The following is a 19,555-nucleotide window of genomic DNA, read 5'->3' on the forward strand; positions in this document are numbered from 1 at the left end:
GTAAATAGGGAGCCTACATCCTGGGAACAAATTTTTACTCCTCACACTTCAGATAGAGCCCTAATATCCAGAGTATACGAAGAACTCAAAAAACTAAACAATAAGATAAAAAATAACCCAATCAACAAATGGGCCAAGGACCTGAACAGACACTTCTCAGAGGAGGACATACAATCAATCAACAAGTACATGAAAAAATGCTCACCATCTCTAGCAGTCAGAGAAATGCAAATCAAAACCACCCTAAGATACCATCTCACTCCAGTAAGATTGGCAGCCATTATGAAGTCAAACAACAAGTGCTGGCGAGGATGTGGGGAAAAGAGTACACTTGTACATTGCTGGTGAGACTGCAAATTGGTGCAGCCAATTTGGAAAGCAGTATGGAGATTCCTGGGAAAGCTGGGAATGGAACCACCATTTGACCAAGCTATTGCCCTTCTTGGACTATTCCCTGAAGACCTTAAAAGAGCGTACTATAGGGAAACTGCCACATCGATGTTCATAGCAGCACAATTCACAATAGCTAGACTGTGGAACCAACCTAGATGCCCTTCAATAGATGAATGGATTAAAAAAATGTGGCATTTATACACAATGGAGTACTACTCAGCACTAAAAAATGACAAAATCATGGCATTTTCAGGGAAATGGATGGCACTAGAGCAGATTATGCTAAGTGAAGCTAGCCAATCCCTAAAAAACAAATGCCAAGTGTCATCTTTGCTATAAGGAGAGCAACTAAGAACAGAGCAGGGAGGAAGAGCATGAGAAGAAGATTAACATTAAACAGGGACGAGAGGTGGGAGGGAAAAGGAGAGAGAAGGGAAATTGCATGGAAATGGAAGGAGTCCCTCATCATTATACAGAATTACATATAAAAGGGAAAGGGGGAAAAAACAAGGGAGAGAAATGAAGTACAGTAGATGGGGTAGAGAGAGAAGATGGGAGGGGAGTGGAGGGGTGGGGGGATAGTAGAGAATAGGAAAGGCAACAGAATACAACAGATGTTTTTAGTATGTAAAAACGTGGATGTGTAACCGATGTGATTCTGCAATCTGAATACAGGGGAAAAATGGGAGTTCATAACCCTCTTGAATCAAATGTATGAAATATGATATATCAAGAGCTATGTAATGTTTTGAACAACTAATAAAAAAATGTATTTGGACACAAAAAAAGAATAAATTCTATAATTCCATTTGTATAAATCTCTAAAACAGGCAAATCCCTGGAGACAGGAAGCAGATTAGTGATTGCCAGGCAATGCGGGCAGAGGGGTGGGAGGAATGCAGAGTCATTACTTAATGGGTTCAGGGTGTTCTGGGGTGATGAAGAAGTTGTGGGACTAGACACAGATAGTGGCTGGTCAACATTGTGAATGAACTAAATGCTACTGAATTTTTATGTTTAAATGGTTGATTTTATGTTGTGTGAATTTCACTTTGTGAGACAAATACTTAATACGTTTGCTTCCAACATTCCCCAAACACAACTAAAAGATGGATAAGTTACAAACTGACAAATCTAAGTGAAACAAATACCAACAAATCAGCTCAGTAAGAACCACACAAATGAAATCACTATAGAACAGACAGAAAGGACATAACACATTTTCAATGAAAAGGAAGAATATTTGAAGATATGTTCAACCTCACTAGTCATCAGATCCATCCATTGTTAGGGTCTGTAAACAAGTCAAGATGGCGCCTGGCATTTTCCCAGAGGGAGTGGTTTGTGAAGTAATGCCAGCGAGCCATTAAGTGTGGAGATTCCTTATGGTTGACTGCTGTATCTAGTTTATGTTAATTAAGATAAGCTGTGTGGAATGTATATATACCCTTCCTGTCCTACAATAAATGGCTCCCACTCTTGCTCTATCAATCTACACAAGTTCCTCGTCACCCCCCGGTTATTTTGCTGCAGCCAGGCTGCGGCAATCCATCAAAGTGGCAGGATATCATATCACAGGCATTCAACTGACCAGAATTTTAAAATTTGGTAGCATAAGCATTGACCCAGGGTATCAATCTCATTATCAGTGGGAATATAAATTGATCTAACCGCTCTGGAAAAATTAAACATCCACACACCATGCAATTTTGCAATTTCACTAAGATATATACTGGCTTGTGTACCACTGGAGATACAATGAATGTGTTCACAGAAGAGCTATTATGATAGGGAAAGCCGACAAACAATTCATATGAATGCAGGATGAAGAAGCTGAGATACAGCTACACAAAGAGCACTTCTCAGTAGTCAAATGGATAACTGCACGTACAACAACAGGGATGAGTTCCAGTTGTGTACATACTTACTACATAACACCAAGTGAAACACTCAAAATATTATGGTTTTTTTCTTAGCAAGTGTGTGTGTGTGTGTGTGTGTGTGTGTGTGTGTTTTCTATCCCAGTTTGGGATAGAATATTCTATGGAAAAGCCCTTTGTGTGTCCCCTTCTCTTGCTCTGTCTTTGGGTGTGGACTTCCTAGATGTCAGTCAACCTGCTGACAGCAGACATCACAAAGCTAGACTCCACCCCCTGAAACCTGACCCTTTGCCTCATTTGAATGGTTCTCTTCAATAAAAGGGTTCAGCACTTGCTCATTCTCTTTCTGTGGATCCTTAAGGTCAGAGGAGCCGTCACAGGACCCCAAAGATAAAGGTATCTCTGTCTCTTGTATAGTTATTTTGTGCAACCCAGTTCACCTGGAGTGACCCTGAGTGTTTTAGTAGTAAGGAATGTGACATTCATACACATACACACACACACACACACACACACACACACACACACACATATATATAATTTACCATTAAATATGTGCTCTGAAACTATCTAAAAAGGAAATTAAACGAAAAATGTCAGCAGATTCAGGACAGTGGTTCCTGGGTGGGAGAAGGCAGTGGATGGGATGGTTCTCTTACTCTTTTTTTTGTGTGTACTGAGGATTTAACCCAGGGATGCTTTACCACCAAGCTATACCCCCATCCCTTTTTAAAAATTTTGAGACAGGGTCTAGATGAGTTGAATTTGCAATCCACCTGCCTCAGACTCCCAAGTCCTGGGATTACAGATGGGTGCCACTGCACTTAGCTGATTCTTATTTTCTTGTCAGGTGACAGATTTAGGATGATGGGTGTCAACAACCATAGAGGGATGAACAGAGACAGAATAGAGAGATGCAGATATTAGAAAGGGCCAAGACCACACATGAACCAATGATGAGACAAACTTTTTGTTATAATCAATGACTAGTCCAATTCTGCATACTTGAGGTTCAAAATAAAAAGCAATTTTAAGAGATGATTAAAAAAGATGAATTACTGGGCTGGGATTGTGGCTCAGCGGTAGAGCGCTTACCTAGCACAGGTGGGTCATGGGTTCGATTCTCAGCACCACATAAAAATAAAGGCATTGTGTTGTGTCCATCTACAAAAAAAAATTTTTAAAAAAGATTCTCTCTCTCTCTCTCTCTCTCTCTCTCAAAAAAAAAAAGATGAATTACTGATTAAGACATTTAAAATATACAGAATTGCATTTATAAAACACAACAGATCATTAAGCAGGATACATCAAATTTTAATTCTTTAGGGACATCTCAAAGAAATGGAACTATACCTTCACCAGAATATTAAAATTTTTAAAAGTTCAAGCTGCCTAACCTCTTCTTGATATACAGTAATAGTAAGGGAGATGCTCTTAAATTATTCATGGAATATTGAAGAAACTTGGAATTTCCTTCTAGTGTAAATCCATACTAATGAGGAGTGTTAGACCTTCAAAATTAAGCAGAGATAAGCACATAAATAGCTGTAAAACAAGATGCACCACAGGAAATTAGTACAAAGTAAATGAAAATATTCATGTAATAAGATACTATGAAAAAATTACTTTCCTATTAAAAAACCCTAGCACTTTTATGGTTCAGATTCCTTGGCACTATGAAATGCATATTTTTTAATTAACAAAGTTTAAAATAACAAAGATGACAGTAACATAGAAATGTCTCTTAAAAATTCTATTAGAGTGGATTCTATCTCCTTGAAGTTTCCTTAATAACAAAGCCAACAGAGAAACTGTATCAAGTTGGAAATGAAGCAAATTAAAAACCTTCACTACATCTTTAAAGAATATCTGAAATGACCATTAGCAAGTGTAGGGAAAATTCGATAGAAAAAATTCATAAAGCAATCCTTACCCAAAAAAGTGAGCCTGTGGAACATTGGAAAAGAAGGATGGAAATTTTCCAAAAGACTCAGTGGGGAGCCCCCGCCCCCCTTTTCAGTGCCTGTCACAGTGTTGTCAAGGAGAGATGCTGCTGAGGTCCCTGGGGTTTTACTTTTGTCTTCTTTGGTCTAGTACACTGGAAAATGAATTCTAACGTGTTTGTTTTAAATGCAGTGATATGGAGATTTTTAACTACCTTCTCTTTGTGCAAATGCTCTGTGATATGTACCTTATAAGCATGCACATACAGACATATATGAGTGTTTGCATACATACAAACACTCATTCACAATGAAAACTATGTAGCACATTTAGAAACAAGGGAACATACTGAGGATGCTACCTAAGAAAGCATAACACAAAACAATACATATAGTTACAAAATATGTCTCTCTATCCTGGAAATAGAACAGGCTAAAATACAAAAAGTTGCTGTGTTAGAGAAATAGGAGGGTTCAGAATGACTGTTATCTTTCAAAACAACTTTGGTGGGATTGTATACTGTCATTTCAATATAAATTTGAAAAAAGTGTTTAGGAAAAAATAAAAACAAAAGTCATTCTCATTACCCACATGTTGAGGGAGTTGGATACAAAATTCTCTGCAGAATTTCTCAATATTCTAATTCCCAAATTCTACCCCTTACCTGTGGCTTTGCTTTGTGTGATTTTAGTTACCCATGGTTCAAAAAGATTATATGGAAAATTCCAAAAATAAACAATTAATAAATTTTAAACTGCACATCATTCTGAGTAGCACTATGAAATCTCATGATATCCTGTTTTGTCCTTCTAAGGAGGTACATCATACCATTATCCAGTGTATCTATGCTATCTATGTTATCCACCTGAAGTCACTTAGTAGCCATCTCAGTTGTGAGATCTGCTGTCCCAGTACTGCAGTGCGCCTACAGAGTTTAGTAGCACTCACTGTTTCAGGTATCACTGGGGGTCATGCACATCTCTCTTGTGGAGAAGGATGGACTGCACTATTTTTCCTCTGTTCAGCATTCTCATTTGCTTAAGAGAATGCTTTGAAATTTTTTCTGTAAAAATAAAACTCCCAAGCTCCCAATTAGTTGTCAATGATCTGCCTTTCTTACCAGCTTTGCATATCATGGAATCAAATAATTTAGAGATGACTGAGCCTCTTCCTCAGTTTGCACCATTTGCTGTAAGGAAAGCAGGGAATCACACCGATGATGCTCTTGGCACGAGAGGTCTTCCATGTGTACACCATAATCAGGAGCTCCACGAAGCAGGTGTTCACATCCCTGTAATCCAGGCACAGAAAATCCCATTGAGGGGTGTGAGACTAAAGATTTCCTTCCTGACCTGCGGGTGTAGCTCACTAGTAGAGCATGCTTAACGGGCTTGAGGCCCTGGGTTCCAACCCCAACACCAAAATAATAACATTATTGTCTCCATGTTCCAAGACTAAGGTGCAAGTTGCAGAAACCAGTGATGTCTTCTCTTCTCATATCTCCATGAGCCCTCCCCACATTTCCTCTGAATTGATGACTCTAGTTTCTTTTTCCCCTGGAGACCAGTGTTGTTCAGCAGGAAAGAGGCAATGGGGATTAGAGTCAATTTTGGAGTATTTCTGGTGTGCAAAGTTCCTCTCTGACTAATGGCATAACACAGGCCGAATGCAGGGTGCAGATGCTCCTGGTGGTAGGCTCCCATGGAAGCTGTCTTCTGACATAGTACTGGTCTCAGAGATTTCTCAAAAATCTCTTACACATTACTCCCCACCTACTCCTGCTGCCTGGAAGATCTTGCTCCAACAATCCTCCCTCCCTGCTTGCACCATCATCTGTCACACTCCCCTGGCTCATACTCATCAGCTTGTAAATATTCAGATCCTTCTTCCATTAAAAACTACGATCCATAACCACCTTCTCTGAAGCCCCATCTCTTTGCTCCCCTTTGCAGTACATCTCAGGATAGGTGTCTACCCTCACTGTCTCTGACTCAGACATTCTCATTCTCTCCCAAACACATTCCAAAGAAGCTTTGGTCCCCAAAACTCTTCTTGTGATAATAGAAGCAAACGTGACTCCATTTTCTTTTATGACTTCATCCTGTAAAACAACCATGCCAAGTAGAAGGGTCATGACTGGGGCAAGATGTTCTTTTCCTTTTGCTATACAAACCTTTAAGAACACAGAACTACCTAAAGGGGCATTGTTTCTGTAACTAGGGTAATGGGGCTCTGTTTCTGTAACTGGGGTGATTGGGCTAACTGTGATTGGTTAGGTTTCCCACCGCTTGACTGCACTATCCCGCTTCTGTAACCTGGCTTGCTTGCATTGGCTAGACCCCCGAACATCCCTTTTGCGGTTTTCAGGCTTATAAGGAGCGCCCTTGCAATTGTTCGGGGCTGATCGGGGGAACAGCTTTATGTTCTGGTCAGTCGCCAGCACTGTGCTTCAATAAAGGCTTGATTCGATTATATGTGAGTAGTCTGTGGAAGTCAGTTTATGAAACCCCGGGTCGAAGCTTTAACTGTAACATTCTCACCAAGATCGATGGCCTCTAAGTGGTTAAATGCACCAGTCAACACTCAGTCCTATTTCTGGGCCCCTCAGCAGTATCTGCTGCAGCTGCTCACCCCTGTCCCTTCAGATGCTTAATGCAATCACTTCCAGGACACCCCTCTCTGGTCTCCCCATGCCTTCCTTGTTTCTTCTGCTGGTTTCCCTTTGCCTGACCTCCACCTAAGACTTTCATTTATCTTTTCCTGTCTCCCCTCATCCCTTGAGCTTCTCATCCGATTTCATGGCTTTATAAATGTTGGTGACTCTCACATTCCTACCTCCAGCCATGCACCTCTGAACGCAGATCTGAAAGTCCCACAGGTGCTTGATGGTTCCACTGGAATGTGTATCAAGGCATCTCAGGACTTAACCTACCCTAAAAGAAACTGTTCTTTTTCCCAAAAATAAAAACCTATTTCACCAGAAAACCTGTGCCAGCTCAATTACTGGCAACACTCTTCCTCTGGGTAATTCAGGACAGAACTTCTTAGAGCTCTCTTCTTTTCCAGATGGTTTTTGCATCTCACAACTGCCCCTACATCTGGGTGATGTCACCCCATTAGATTATAATGGCCTGACCCTCCTGGAATATCCCTGAAGTTCATGCTCCATGCAGAGAAACCTGCCCTTCAAGTGAAGTTAGACGGCATAGGCCTCTGCTCAAGACCATGAGATAGCCTCCTCTTCTGCCCATGGCCAAAGCCCAAGGTCTCACAGTGGGCCACTAGCACCCTGGCACAGGACAGCCCTGGGAAGAGGAGAGTGGCACATGCTACCAAGACTTGGTGCCCTCATGCCCAGCTCTACTGGGGACCATGAAGGTCCCTGCAGAAGAGGAAGCAAGGGCACCTGATAAAGGCCAGCCACAGCCACACTCTCTGTTTCTCATAGCATATACACTCTCCCTGATTTGGGAAGCAATGGCATTTCCTTGCCACTCCTCTTTCTGGAGCACATAAGAGTTTTGTGACACCATCCTGAGGAAGCAAAAATCAAGGCAGAGATATTAAAAGTCTAGATGAAAGTATGTGTGTTCCACAACTAAATTCTTGGGAAATTTGGCTTTTCTTCCCTTTCTTTGCTGTTTATCATATTTATTTTATACGTGTATGTGTATGTGTATGTATATACCTATATCTATTACTAAATTTGATAGGCATCAATTTTCAGACTCTGAGCTAAAAAATGATGCACTATCCGAACTGATTTCTAGACATTAAAAAATGTCTGAGGCCTCAGTTCCTGTGTTAAAAAGCAGGAACTCAGGGCTGGGGTTGTAGCTCAGTGGAAGAGTGCTTGCCTAGCATGGGTTCGATTCTCAGCACCACATATAAGTAAATAAAGTTCTATCAACAACTAAACAAATTTTTAAAAAGGAGAGAGAGAAACTCAGAAAATGTGGCATTAAGAAGTGGTTAAAATTTAGGGCTTATATCCCATCTTAGCATTTTAGCAGGGGAAGGGGAAGACGACAAAGAACTCTTAAAAGAAATGACTTTTAGGAAAGATAAGCAGTCCCTCTAGAGAACAGACGGGGATAGGATATAGTTTTGTGACAATTAGTATGACTTCTTATCTTGGTGAGATTTCTTCTGTAGCCTCAAGACAGAAGTCAACCTCCCTGGTTGGAACTCCCAAACTCTAGGAAAGACATTTATGACATGTGAATTCTTTTGTGAAGTTTTGCTTTTATGCAGATAAGGAGAATTGAGAAAAAGTTCTCCTCCTTTATTTACTATTTCTCAAATGTCCTCAGATCAAAATAATCCCTATGCCATTGTGGGATATCTTCTATCCCTTATAGGGACAGGACTGGGTAGGACTAACAATGGCAGCTTCAAGCTGGAGGGACCTGCCACTCTCTAGCCACCTAGAGCCCACTCTGCCTGGCAAAGCTGAGACATTTGGGGCCCCTGCTCCTTATCAGAGTTCGGAACGAATAACCTGGAGCCATCGCACCTCTCCCCTCCTACCCAGGACAGTGTGGTTGCTACAGGCTACCCCAGGGGGACCTTATTCTAGGGCAACTTAGCTGGAATGGGGGGCTACTATTGGGCTGGGAAGCCTAGGACTGAAGGACTAGCCAGGGATTTAAAAGAAAAAGGAAAAAATAATCATTCTGAGTGGAAAATTTCCATTCAAAGAGGTATCTAGGGACATCTGGGGACAAATGCACAGTAGAAAGCAGGTCTTCATGTGATCATCCTCTCTTCCACAATGGCTCTTCATTCAGAATGGCACAGAAACCCTCATTACACTGAATTCTGTACAACCAGCTTACACATCGCTGACCTCCACAATTTCTAGAACATGTGTGTGTCAAATGTTACACTAGGTTGGGATATATGCTCTTTCAGTATAGTCTTTAATCTTCTTAGCTCCTTTACCTTATAAGTGGGGACCATGTTTAAATTATCTGCAATAAAGTCTTTAAGAAAATTCCCTTCCTATAGCCTGTTTTGTTTGTTTGTTTTTTGTTTCTTTGAGAAGCTAGAGTAGAAATGCTTCCCTGCAGGCCTTACACAATCCTGACTATGGACTATTAGGAACTTCATGGATTCTGTCATCATTTGAAGTGTCTATTCTAACACTTGATCTAAACTTTTATGACAACCCATTGAAGCAGGTAGGAGAATTAAGCCCAATTTAGAAATGGGGGAAGTTTACAGATGAACAAACTTAATGAAGGTTGCTTGGCATCTCAGCAGCAGACAGAATCTGGTCTTGGCTTAATTTCTAGGAACCGGTAGTATACAACACTAGTTGTACATCCCTGCTGAATTCCACCTACAGTGAGCAGAAATGGACAAATACCCAAATTTTGAAAAATGACTATTGCAAACATGCCTTGTTTAGAAGAGACTTCTTATCAAATGCTAAAGAAGGAATACAAAACTTTGATGTAGTATTTCCAACTCTTGGAATTTACCCCAAGGAAACAAGGACAAAAGTCTATGCTTAGTGATGGTAACTGCAAGACTGAGCAGAAATTCTGGATATATATGCGAAGGTTCCACACTGGGGTCATCAAGTACAATTGAGACTATACACTTAACATAATAAATATTCAATACTATATAAGCAAAGCTGGGTAACAAAGGTACAGACCAGGGCAGGGAAAGAATAAGGCCAAAAAAGGTATTCTTTTGCGGGGGTCGGGGGGGAGGGTCAATAATGTATGTAAATTATTTTTATTTGGGTATTTAAATTCTTTTTAAAAAATTACAGCTCATGCTTCCTAATGCCCCAAAGTCCCATTCCACATTTCCATATTCGTTTACACACTCTAATCACCAAAATTGAGCCAACATTAAAATAAAAAAATATGGGGCTGGGGATGTGGCTCAAGCGGTAGCGCGCTCACCTGGCATGCGGGCGGCCCGGGTTCGATCCTCAGCACCACATACAAAGATGTTCTGTCCGCCGAAAACTAAAAGAAATAAATATTAAAATAAAAAAATAAATCCTTATCATCAATATACAATATTCGGGGGTAAAACAAGTAGAACAGTAGTTTAGAAAGCACATCTAGGCGCTCCCTCAACCTCTGCGGGGTTGAGTATGGAGTGGAATAAAACCACTCTTTTGTAGGTAAACGTCCACGACTAGCAAGACCAAGCAAATTAAAACTCAGGGCTGCGCGTACATTAGGGATGGGAGATGAGATCCCCTGCTGGCTGGGGACTTGCTTTCTGAAGGGCTCTGCCGCAGGTCCCACAATCAGAAATTGTCTCTCCCAGGCGCCTACAGCGGGCGGGGACCCCGGGGCCATGCGGTAGGTCCCGGTCCCCGCCAGCCCACTCAAGAACGAAGGAGGGAGAGAGAGAGGGGGGCTCTCTGGGGGCGCGAGGCTGGAGTCTCCCTCGGTACCCGCGGCCTCCCCCGCGGGTCCCGGACCCTTCAAGCCGCGGCGCTTCCCACCGCGTGCACCTGCCGGTAACGCCAGAGCCCGCCAATCCGCACCGCCACTCGCCGCTGGCTCCCGCCCGCCTGCCTGCCCCCGACCCCAGTCCCAGCCCGGGCCCCGGCCCCAACTCACCCTCCGCTGTGGGAGGAAGAAACCGCGGACCCCCAGGCGGCGTCTCTAGGACCAAATCGGTAGGTCCACCCCCAAAACCGCAACCGCAGCGCTTGAGAGGCCCGGATTTCGTGGGGCGGGGCCAGAGGACTCACGTGGCTCGGGCTTGGGGCGTGGCCTACCCGAGGGGAGGAGCGGATCTGAGGGTCCAGTCGGCAGGGGTGGGACCAGGTAGCGGGACTCGCGGGGAAGGAAATGAGAACAAGAGCCGGGACCTCACTCCAGGCGGCGGTGGCGCTCCCAGTGGTCCAGCACCGGGCCTGGTTGATGAGGAGGATCAGCAGGGCCTGGCCAGTGCGGAACCCGCGGGCCTCGCTAACAGGTCAAGGGTCGGGGCGGGGTGCGGTTCCCCCACCCGCCAGCCCAGTTCCTGTCATTCTCTCCAGCCGCGGGTTAAACGTCCCATGGCCCTGGGCTCGGCGGGCATCGGACCCCAGCCGCTGGGGAAACAAGGAGTATGCGGAGCTCATAAGAATTGTAATGCATTTCGCTGTTATATATATATTAAAAAAAAAAATCGGTGGACAGAGTGGTGCTGCACCGGCCCTTCTATCTGGCGATTGAAGGGTGCCTGTGTCTGACAGGCCATCACCTCATCTGTCCTCTCCTCATGACAACGCAGAGCAGCTGTGACTCCTCACAGCTCCTCCTTTCAAACATCCTCACTGTCGACAAGCGAATTGTTGGATCTCTGGGTACCATCACCATAAAACATAAAGATTTTCCAATTATTTAGTTGCAAAGTCCTGGAATGGAGGAATGTTTAAATATAGCCAGTTCCACTGAGGCATTATCTACCTTGGACTCCGATGTACCTTTCTTCTACGGGTCCACGTTTGAGGTGATACAAGAGGGCTGGCATTCCTTCCTTCCTTCTTGAGCAAGAGTTTGAACCCTATTCTTCAGCTACCAGTGAGTGAAGGCTAAGCTATGTCAATCAGCCCTTGTTATCCACCAGTTGTCATAGTGCCCAAATCCACTGATGATGAAACTTACAAAGGTAGCTACATTTCGACATGCAGGGTACTTTCCAGTATTCAGCTTTCTCGTTTTTAAAAATCGAATGGTAATTATGTGAAATGGTTAGCCACTCACTGGCACAAATGGGGGAAGGTGCAAGGAAGAGGAGGTGATGGTTCATGCTACCTTCAGGGCAGAAAGCATGGCTACATCATTGATACTCAAGTCTAAATGTGACTCAGCAAGCAAGAGCCAAAGGAGGCGTTCCCCCTTGCTGTCCATATCTCCATGTAGTATGAAATGTCTTCGTTTTGAAAAAGAAAAAAAAACAGCCTCACTTTTTGATAGATCCTCAGAATTTTTTGTGTTGGTTTGGGCAGCTGACCTTTTTGTTTTCCCTTATTTTTATCTCAAGGCTACATATGAAAAAAGAGCCCTTTTCTTCTCAACTAATGGGATGATAAGGAGAATCATCTGGAGATTTCCTTGGTTGTTCTTTAGAAGCAACTTCCACTGCTTATGCTGATCAGCTTCAGGGCTTTCACGGATGGAAACTTGGAAGGGAGTTGTTGCTAGGCTTGATCGTGGGAAACTTGTGAGCCATCAGTTGACACCTGTCTTCTGATGAATACTTGATTTGTGAACCAGAGACAGTAATAGCCTAGTATTTCCAATTTCTTTTTCTTTCTCCTTTGAGACAGCAGTCATCACTGTTTTGACAAGTTTGTAGGTTTTATTTGGGGGGGGAGGCAGTGCAGGATATTGAACTCAGGGGCATTCAACCCCTGAGCCACATCCCCAGCCCTATTTTGTATTTCATTTAGAGACAGGATCTTGCTGAGTTGCTTATTGCCTCACTTTTGCTGAGGCTGGCTTTGTACTCATCATTCTCCTGCCTCTGCCTTTCCAGCCAATGGAATTATAGACATGTTTGTGTTTTAATGTTAACTTATAAATAGGAATTAACCAAACCTCAAATCTGTTTTCAAGTTGTAAAAAATAAACTTTGGTCTCAGTGCACTTTCAAAAGGGTTATTTAATAATGTAAATATTATAGTTTCCCCAAATTCAAGAACCCTGTGAAGAACAAGTGCATTGAGTTGGGGTCATAGCTCAGGGTAGAGTGTTTGCCTAGCATGTGTGAAGCGCTGGGTTCAATTCTCAACACCACATATAAATAAATTAATTAAATAAATAAAGGTCCATTGACAACTAAAAGAAAAAATTTTTTTTAAAAGAACAAGTGTATTGTCACTATAGTTTGAACACTGTTTCTAGCAATACTATTAAGTTACCTCCCTCGGGTGAGGAGAATAAATAACAATGGATATACCCATGAAAAAATACTTGTTAAGCATTAGGTCTGGATGAATGTGGCTTTAAGAACTTTAATGAAAAGGTTGGTGACAGAGTTAGTAAGCAGGCAGATGCCTTATAGGAGCAAATTGCAATCAAGTGAGAGGGGATCAGTTTGTGTATAACAGTGTATAACATCTCTGTTATAACAGAGATGATAACAGTCATCTCTGTTCATTTGTAGCAAAGGTTGGTTTACAGTTGGGGAATGTTTCCTAAAGCAGGTCCCCCCAAAGACCATTTTCAAAAATATGAAGGACCACAACCCTTTTTCAGCAACACCAAGGATCCTGAGATTTAAGCTAATAATTTTTTGAAAATCAGAAGAATATAATTACTTGGTTATATAAGAAACCTTCTGGTAATTATTTGATTAAAAGTTTTGTTTTTAATATTAAATGGGAAGAAAAGCAGAAATAATAAAATCCATGCCTTTAAATAACTCAAAAATAATATTTTATTGATGAGTTATAATATATAAATTATAATAACTCATGTATTAACATATATGAGTTATAATAATTTATAAATATATTTTATTTCTAAGAAAAACTATGCTATCAAAGCAGAATTTTAAAGTGATTTTTGAGCAAACTTGCAAGGATAATGAAAATCCCATAGAGAGAATTTTAAAATGTTCCTTTGAACTTTGAGGCCTGATTAGAGGTAGGGTCTCATTGCCTTTCTTTTTAAAGATGAAGCCTGGTATTTGGACCATGCTCTTGATATATTTGAATGTGACTCTTGGATGTTAATGCACTGTTACATCATTTGGCAAATGTTTCTATAAAGTATGCTTTGCTAAAACCTCACAGTACTGTTAAGGTACAGATTTCCATACTGTGAACCTGTCTCTCTACATATATAGTCTGAGGGGGAAATTATGAACGTATGTAAGTCTGTGTAACACTTTGATATTATTTTTCATGTTCACCAAGTAGTAAGTTCATGTATGTCCTTCAACTGGACTCAGTCACCTTGAGTTGGCTTGTTTGTCAAGCTTGGTTTACTGATTCATTGACAAAAAACAGTCTTGGGCTGGGGATGTGGCTCAAGCGGTAGCATGCTCGCCTGGCATGCGAGCGGCCTGGGTTCGATCCTCAGCACCACATACAAACAAAGATGTTGTGTCCGCTGAAAACTAAAATAAAATAAATATTAAAAATTCTCTCTCTCTCTCTCTCTCTCTCTCTCTCTCTCTTTAAAAAAAGAAAAAGAAACAGTCTTGTCAATGTGGCACTGTTCTTGGTGTGTAATATTTGTGTATGGTGTTCTCCCTCTGCCCGAGAGGAGTATAGCACAGATGCTGGTCTTAAATTTCTATAGACAATGGTAATAAAAATCTTAGTATGTTAAAAGGCTGAAAAAAATTAAAATAATAAAAACAATAATAGTTGAGTTATAGCTCAGTGGTACAGCACTTGCCTAGCAAGTATGAAGCCCTGGGTTCAATCCCAAGTACTGGGCAGGGATTGGGGGAATGGAAGAAAAAGAATCTTTGCTATAGTTTAATAGAAGTTGTTCATGGTGTAGAGGGACAGAATGATTCTTCTCTTTCAAATGATTGTTGAAATTAAGGAAACAGAGACGTGGATGTCAAACACTAGGACTAGGTTCCGCATCCTCTCTCCTCTCCATTGCAGAAATGACCTCCTAGAGATACCATTGTTTCTCCGAGCTTTCAGTTTCTTCACCTGAAAAATGGTCACTCATGTTGGTGACATGGAAAGTTTGGTCCCAGTGCCTGAAGTAAAGCCAATATTGAGGAGGTTTTGAGAATAATGAAAAAGTTTTATTGCTTTGTTAACAAAGGAGATACAGTGGATTCCTGTCCCAGAGGCTGTGATTCTAACTGCCAGGGGGAGCAACTGGCTTTTAAAAAAGGAATACAAAGACCCTATCAGCACTCGTAATTTATTTGTAGCCTCAAGAGAGAGCTACTTCTCTGACCCACTTGTACCAGCCCTGAAGTCTGGAGCCTTCATTCCTGTGGTCATTGAGCTGAAGAACAAATAACTCTGCCTAGGACAGGAAGAAGGTTAATTTTGCTTCCTTCCCTCATGATTAAAGAAGGGGAGAGGGAGAAGAGGAAGGGAAAAAAATTTACCACCTTTTAAATAAGCTACGGATGGCAAAGCAGCAAAGGTTGTGTTCAAGGCATGGAGTGGCCCCATTACGTCAGCAGCTGTTTAGGGGTTGGGTGAGCAATGACATATACGTGGAGTCCATGGAGTAAGAGGTCACCAGAGGAAGCTGTTTTGCCTCTTCACTCTTGAGTCCCTGGTCATGCGGCCTCTAAGGTGGAGTGGGACTGCAGCTAGTCTGGCTGTGGGAGACAGCAGAGGCCAAGACCAGGTCCCCAGTCAGGGGATCCTTGGAAGTTTCTATCATTGGATCCCTTCCTCTATCCTCCAGCTTTTCTCCTTTTCCTTTTTGCCCTTAAATGAAAAGAACTTCAATTTCTTTTGTGATTAAAATATTTACATGCCACCAAAAAAACAAGGAGAAAAAATTATATATCTGCCTTTATATTATGTAGATAATCACCTTTGATATTTTTGACTCCATTTTTAATTTGACAGTTTATTGTGCACCAGATCCCAGGTTGATGAATTTAGGTGGATGTCATTCATCATCATGTGAACCATGGACAAAATAGCCCAGACTGGGAACCAGCAGCCAGGGTCCAAATTCTTTCTCCTGTCTCCCCAGCTGTGTGATCTCAAGCAAGTCCCTTTAGCTCTCTGCACCCATTTCCTCATCTATAAAATGGGAATGCTAACAGCTTCTACCTCATGGGGGGTTGTGGTGACCAGGTGAGTTATTAACCAGCACACAGATGACAACCACTCTCTATTAGCTATACTTGGGAGCTATTGTGGTATGAATGGATCATGGTTCTGTTAAACCAACCCCTAATTATGGGCACTTTTTACTATTGTATACAATCTGTATCTGTACCATTGCCCAATTATTGCCTCATGTCAAATGGCTAGCCGTGTGCTTACTTGAAAGGTGACGCCCTTTCTACATTTTGTTTCCCAGAAGTATGTACTGATTTACGTTCTCACCAGGAAGGTAGAAAAGCATGTGTGTCCCTCACCCTCACCAACACCAGGCAGTATCCATGTTTTAACTTGGCAGAGTGGATCTCAATGTTTCCTGGACTTTAAAAATCACTTGTCCAAATCAAGCTGCCTGTAGCTGTGCTGGCCATCCTGCTGCTTGAACTCCATCTCTGTTCATTCACTCTACACATGTCAGGCCCAATGCCAAGACCTGGGGCTACAGCAGGAAACATCAAAACGCCTACTTTATAAGGTGGCCACAGTAGATGAGCCATTTCATGTCAAGTGTTCAGCAAGGTCCTGCTTTAATGCCCAGTAATCTACAGTATTTTCAAATGTTTGTTTTCATTTTCTAAATATATTACATAGGTATTATCATCATCACATATGGCATTCATTATCATTACACATATAATAATATATATTACATATTGTCATTACCATTTTTAAGCTATAGACCTTATAAGTCACTTTTCCTCTCTGACCCCTCAGTTTCCTCATCTATGAATAGGCTAATGCTCTTACCTCCAGGCACTATTAAGAGTATGGAGTGGAGCCATGTATTCACGGTACCTGGCAACAAACCAAACCACAGTGAAGTTGAGACAGGTCACACACAGCCCCCTGTGGCAGCCTTCTTCTGATAGACTCAGTGAACATCTGGGCTTCGAGCCTTTTGCAGGAATTGTTCTCACTACAGCTATTCTCCTTGCACTGTTGGCCACGCTGTGCAGAACCACAGCAGCAGCCTACCTGCTAGGACTTTGTTTCCATAACTGCAAAGTGACTAGTCAAAGGGTGAGGATTCCCCATGCGGCACCCCAATTCAACTCTGTGGGGTCCCTCCCTGCCGGAATCCAGCATCACAGCAAACACTCCCTTCTCCCAAACAATATTTCTCTGGCTTGGTTATTCTAAATCCATAATCTTGAGCTGGAGTCCTTTGGACTTACTAATCTGCTCCTTCACCTGCTCTGCCACTGTCCTAAGTGGAGAGCCCTTTGCTACCACCCTTCAGGCCATTTCTCCTTCCTCCTTCATTGGAAGTTACTCCCAGAGAAGCCAAAGAATTAAGCCTTGACTTTGCTTCTTAGGGCCTCCAAGGAGTAGATTCGATGTACCTCCTTCAGAGAATTTCACTACTCACTCATATTTTGTTTTTGCTTGAGATAGTAGCAAAGAGTGTAAGGGTCCGGCGAAGCGTCGGAGAAAGAGACCACCAAGAGACCACTCATGCAATTGGCAGAAGGGGATTTATTGATCCAGCATGCTGGGGCTCCGTGCCCACTCAAGAAAGGAAAGCAGCCCAGAGCCCAGAGCAGGGGCTGAGCACTGCTTAAGTACACTTCTTGGGGAGGGCGGGACTTTACATACATCACAGTCTCCTTTAACAAATCATCATACACCACGGGAAAATCAAACAACAATTCTGAGACATGATTAGTTCATTCATTGGTGGGAACAGGTCGGGCGGGGGTGATAGGTCAGTTCTAAAGCGGGGTACACATTCAAACTGATTGGTCCAGGCCCTGCGATGCCTACGTGCAAGGCCACACAGGGCCCTTAAGTTATTAAACAACCAGGCGATCAGGGGGAATATCTACTGGGCAGTTCGAGTATTGTCTTAACAGCTACAGGAATTTCAGGTTTTGCATGTAGCATAGGAACTTAACAATACCTGGTCCTTTACATTTTAACTCAGGCCTTGCAGCTTAGAAACTTTACAATGCCCGGTCTTTTACACTTTAACTTCAATTTCTCTTACCCTTACAAGAGAAAGATTTTTCCCCATTCCCATTCTATCAAAAGTGTTTGTATTAATCAGGAATATTGCAATGAAACAAAATTTAGTTTCAAAAAGAGTTGTCAGGGGGAGGTTGCTTCATTTTTATAGCAAAGAAGGCCAGAAGACAGTTTTAGGTGTGGCTATATCCAGCACTCAATTATCCCCAGGGTTTTATGTTTCTCTGCAAGTTCTATCTGCTTTTTTCTTGTTGTGGTTTTATCCTCAGCCAAGCTCTACCCAGAATAGATGAAAGACTTTAAGAATCAACACTAAGGTTTACTGCATGCACACTAAATAGTTCATAATATTTAAAAAAAAAAACAGAAAATAACAAGTGTTTTTAGGATATGGAGAAACCAGAACACTTAACATTGCTGATGGGAATGTAAAAGTGGTGCATTCACTGTGGGAGACAATCAGTGTTTTCATCATCATTTCCATTGCTGCAACCTGACAAGAACAATTTTAGAGAAGGAAAAGCTTATTTGGGGCTCATGGATTCAGACAATAGACAGCCAGCTCCATTCTTTGTGGCTTGAGGTGAGGCAGAACCTCATGGCAGAAGAGGGCGGTGAGGAAAGCAGCTCAGACATGATAATCAGGAAGCAGAGAGTGAGCTCCACTCAATGAGGACAAAATATAGACCCCAAGGCATGCCTCCAGGGACGCACCCTATGTGTCTCACCCTCCAGACACACCCTGTGTGTGTACAGTTATCACCCAGTTTATCCATATCAGAGAATTAACGCACTGATTAGGTTAAAGCTCTCACAACCCAATTATTTTACCATTAAACTGTCACATCTCGCGACTAAACCAGTCAGGGTCACTCCAAGTGAATTTGGGGAATAAATAAAGACACAGACACAGAAAGTACCTTTTCTTTGGGTTCAGTGACCGCTTCTCAGCTGCAGCTCCCACAAGGGGGGCAAGGCAGGCAAGAAAGATAGAGAGGAGCACGTGCTGAACCCTTTTATTGGGGAGAAGCTGTTCAAATGAGGCAAGGGGTAGGATTACAAAGGAACAGGTGAGTGTAGCTCAACCCCCTTGGGTGACACCTACACCTGGAGCCACAACTTGCTACCTGAGCTGGGACAATGCCCAACTCACTACAAAATGTAGTAATTAGCCAAAGCCCTGAGACATTAGCACTTGAAGACGAGTTCATCCAGGTCAGGTCCCAACACTAAACTGTCTTGCATTGTCTGCACACATGAACTTTCAGGGGACACCTAATATTGAAACCACAACAGTTGGGGAGTTTCTTGAAAAATCAGACATAGAGTTAGCACATAACTCATCCACTCCACTCCTAGTTACATGCCTCAAAGGAGTGAAAACATAAATCAATATGTGTAGATGAATGTAGATAGCAGAATTATTCACCCAAATGTCCATTAACCAATGAATGAATACACAAAATGTGGTCTGTCCACACAATGGAAAATTATTCATCCATGAAAAGAAATAAAACACTAATTTATTGTACAACAAAAGAACCTCAGAAACATGATGCTAAGTGAAAGAAATCAC

At 42.2% G+C, this 19,555-nt stretch overlaps 1 long non-coding RNA gene across 1 annotated transcript in view; it reads left to right on the top strand.

Annotated features, from left to right (window-relative positions):
* The window catches only part of LOC125614135, a 32,489-nt gene that overhangs the window by 4,385 nt on the left and 8,549 nt on the right, over positions 1–19,555 (top strand). The window contains exon 2 of the long non-coding RNA XR_007344782.1: positions 5,942–5,946. This is a non-coding gene — a long non-coding RNA (uncharacterized LOC125614135). The remainder of the gene's footprint in view (positions 1–5,941; positions 5,947–19,555) is intronic.

The sequence above is a fragment of the Marmota marmota genome, unplaced genomic scaffold (genome assembly GCF_001458135.2).
Source record: "Marmota marmota marmota unplaced genomic scaffold, marMar, whole genome shotgun sequence".
Classification (NCBI taxonomy): domain Eukaryota; kingdom Metazoa; phylum Chordata; class Mammalia; order Rodentia; family Sciuridae; genus Marmota; species Marmota marmota.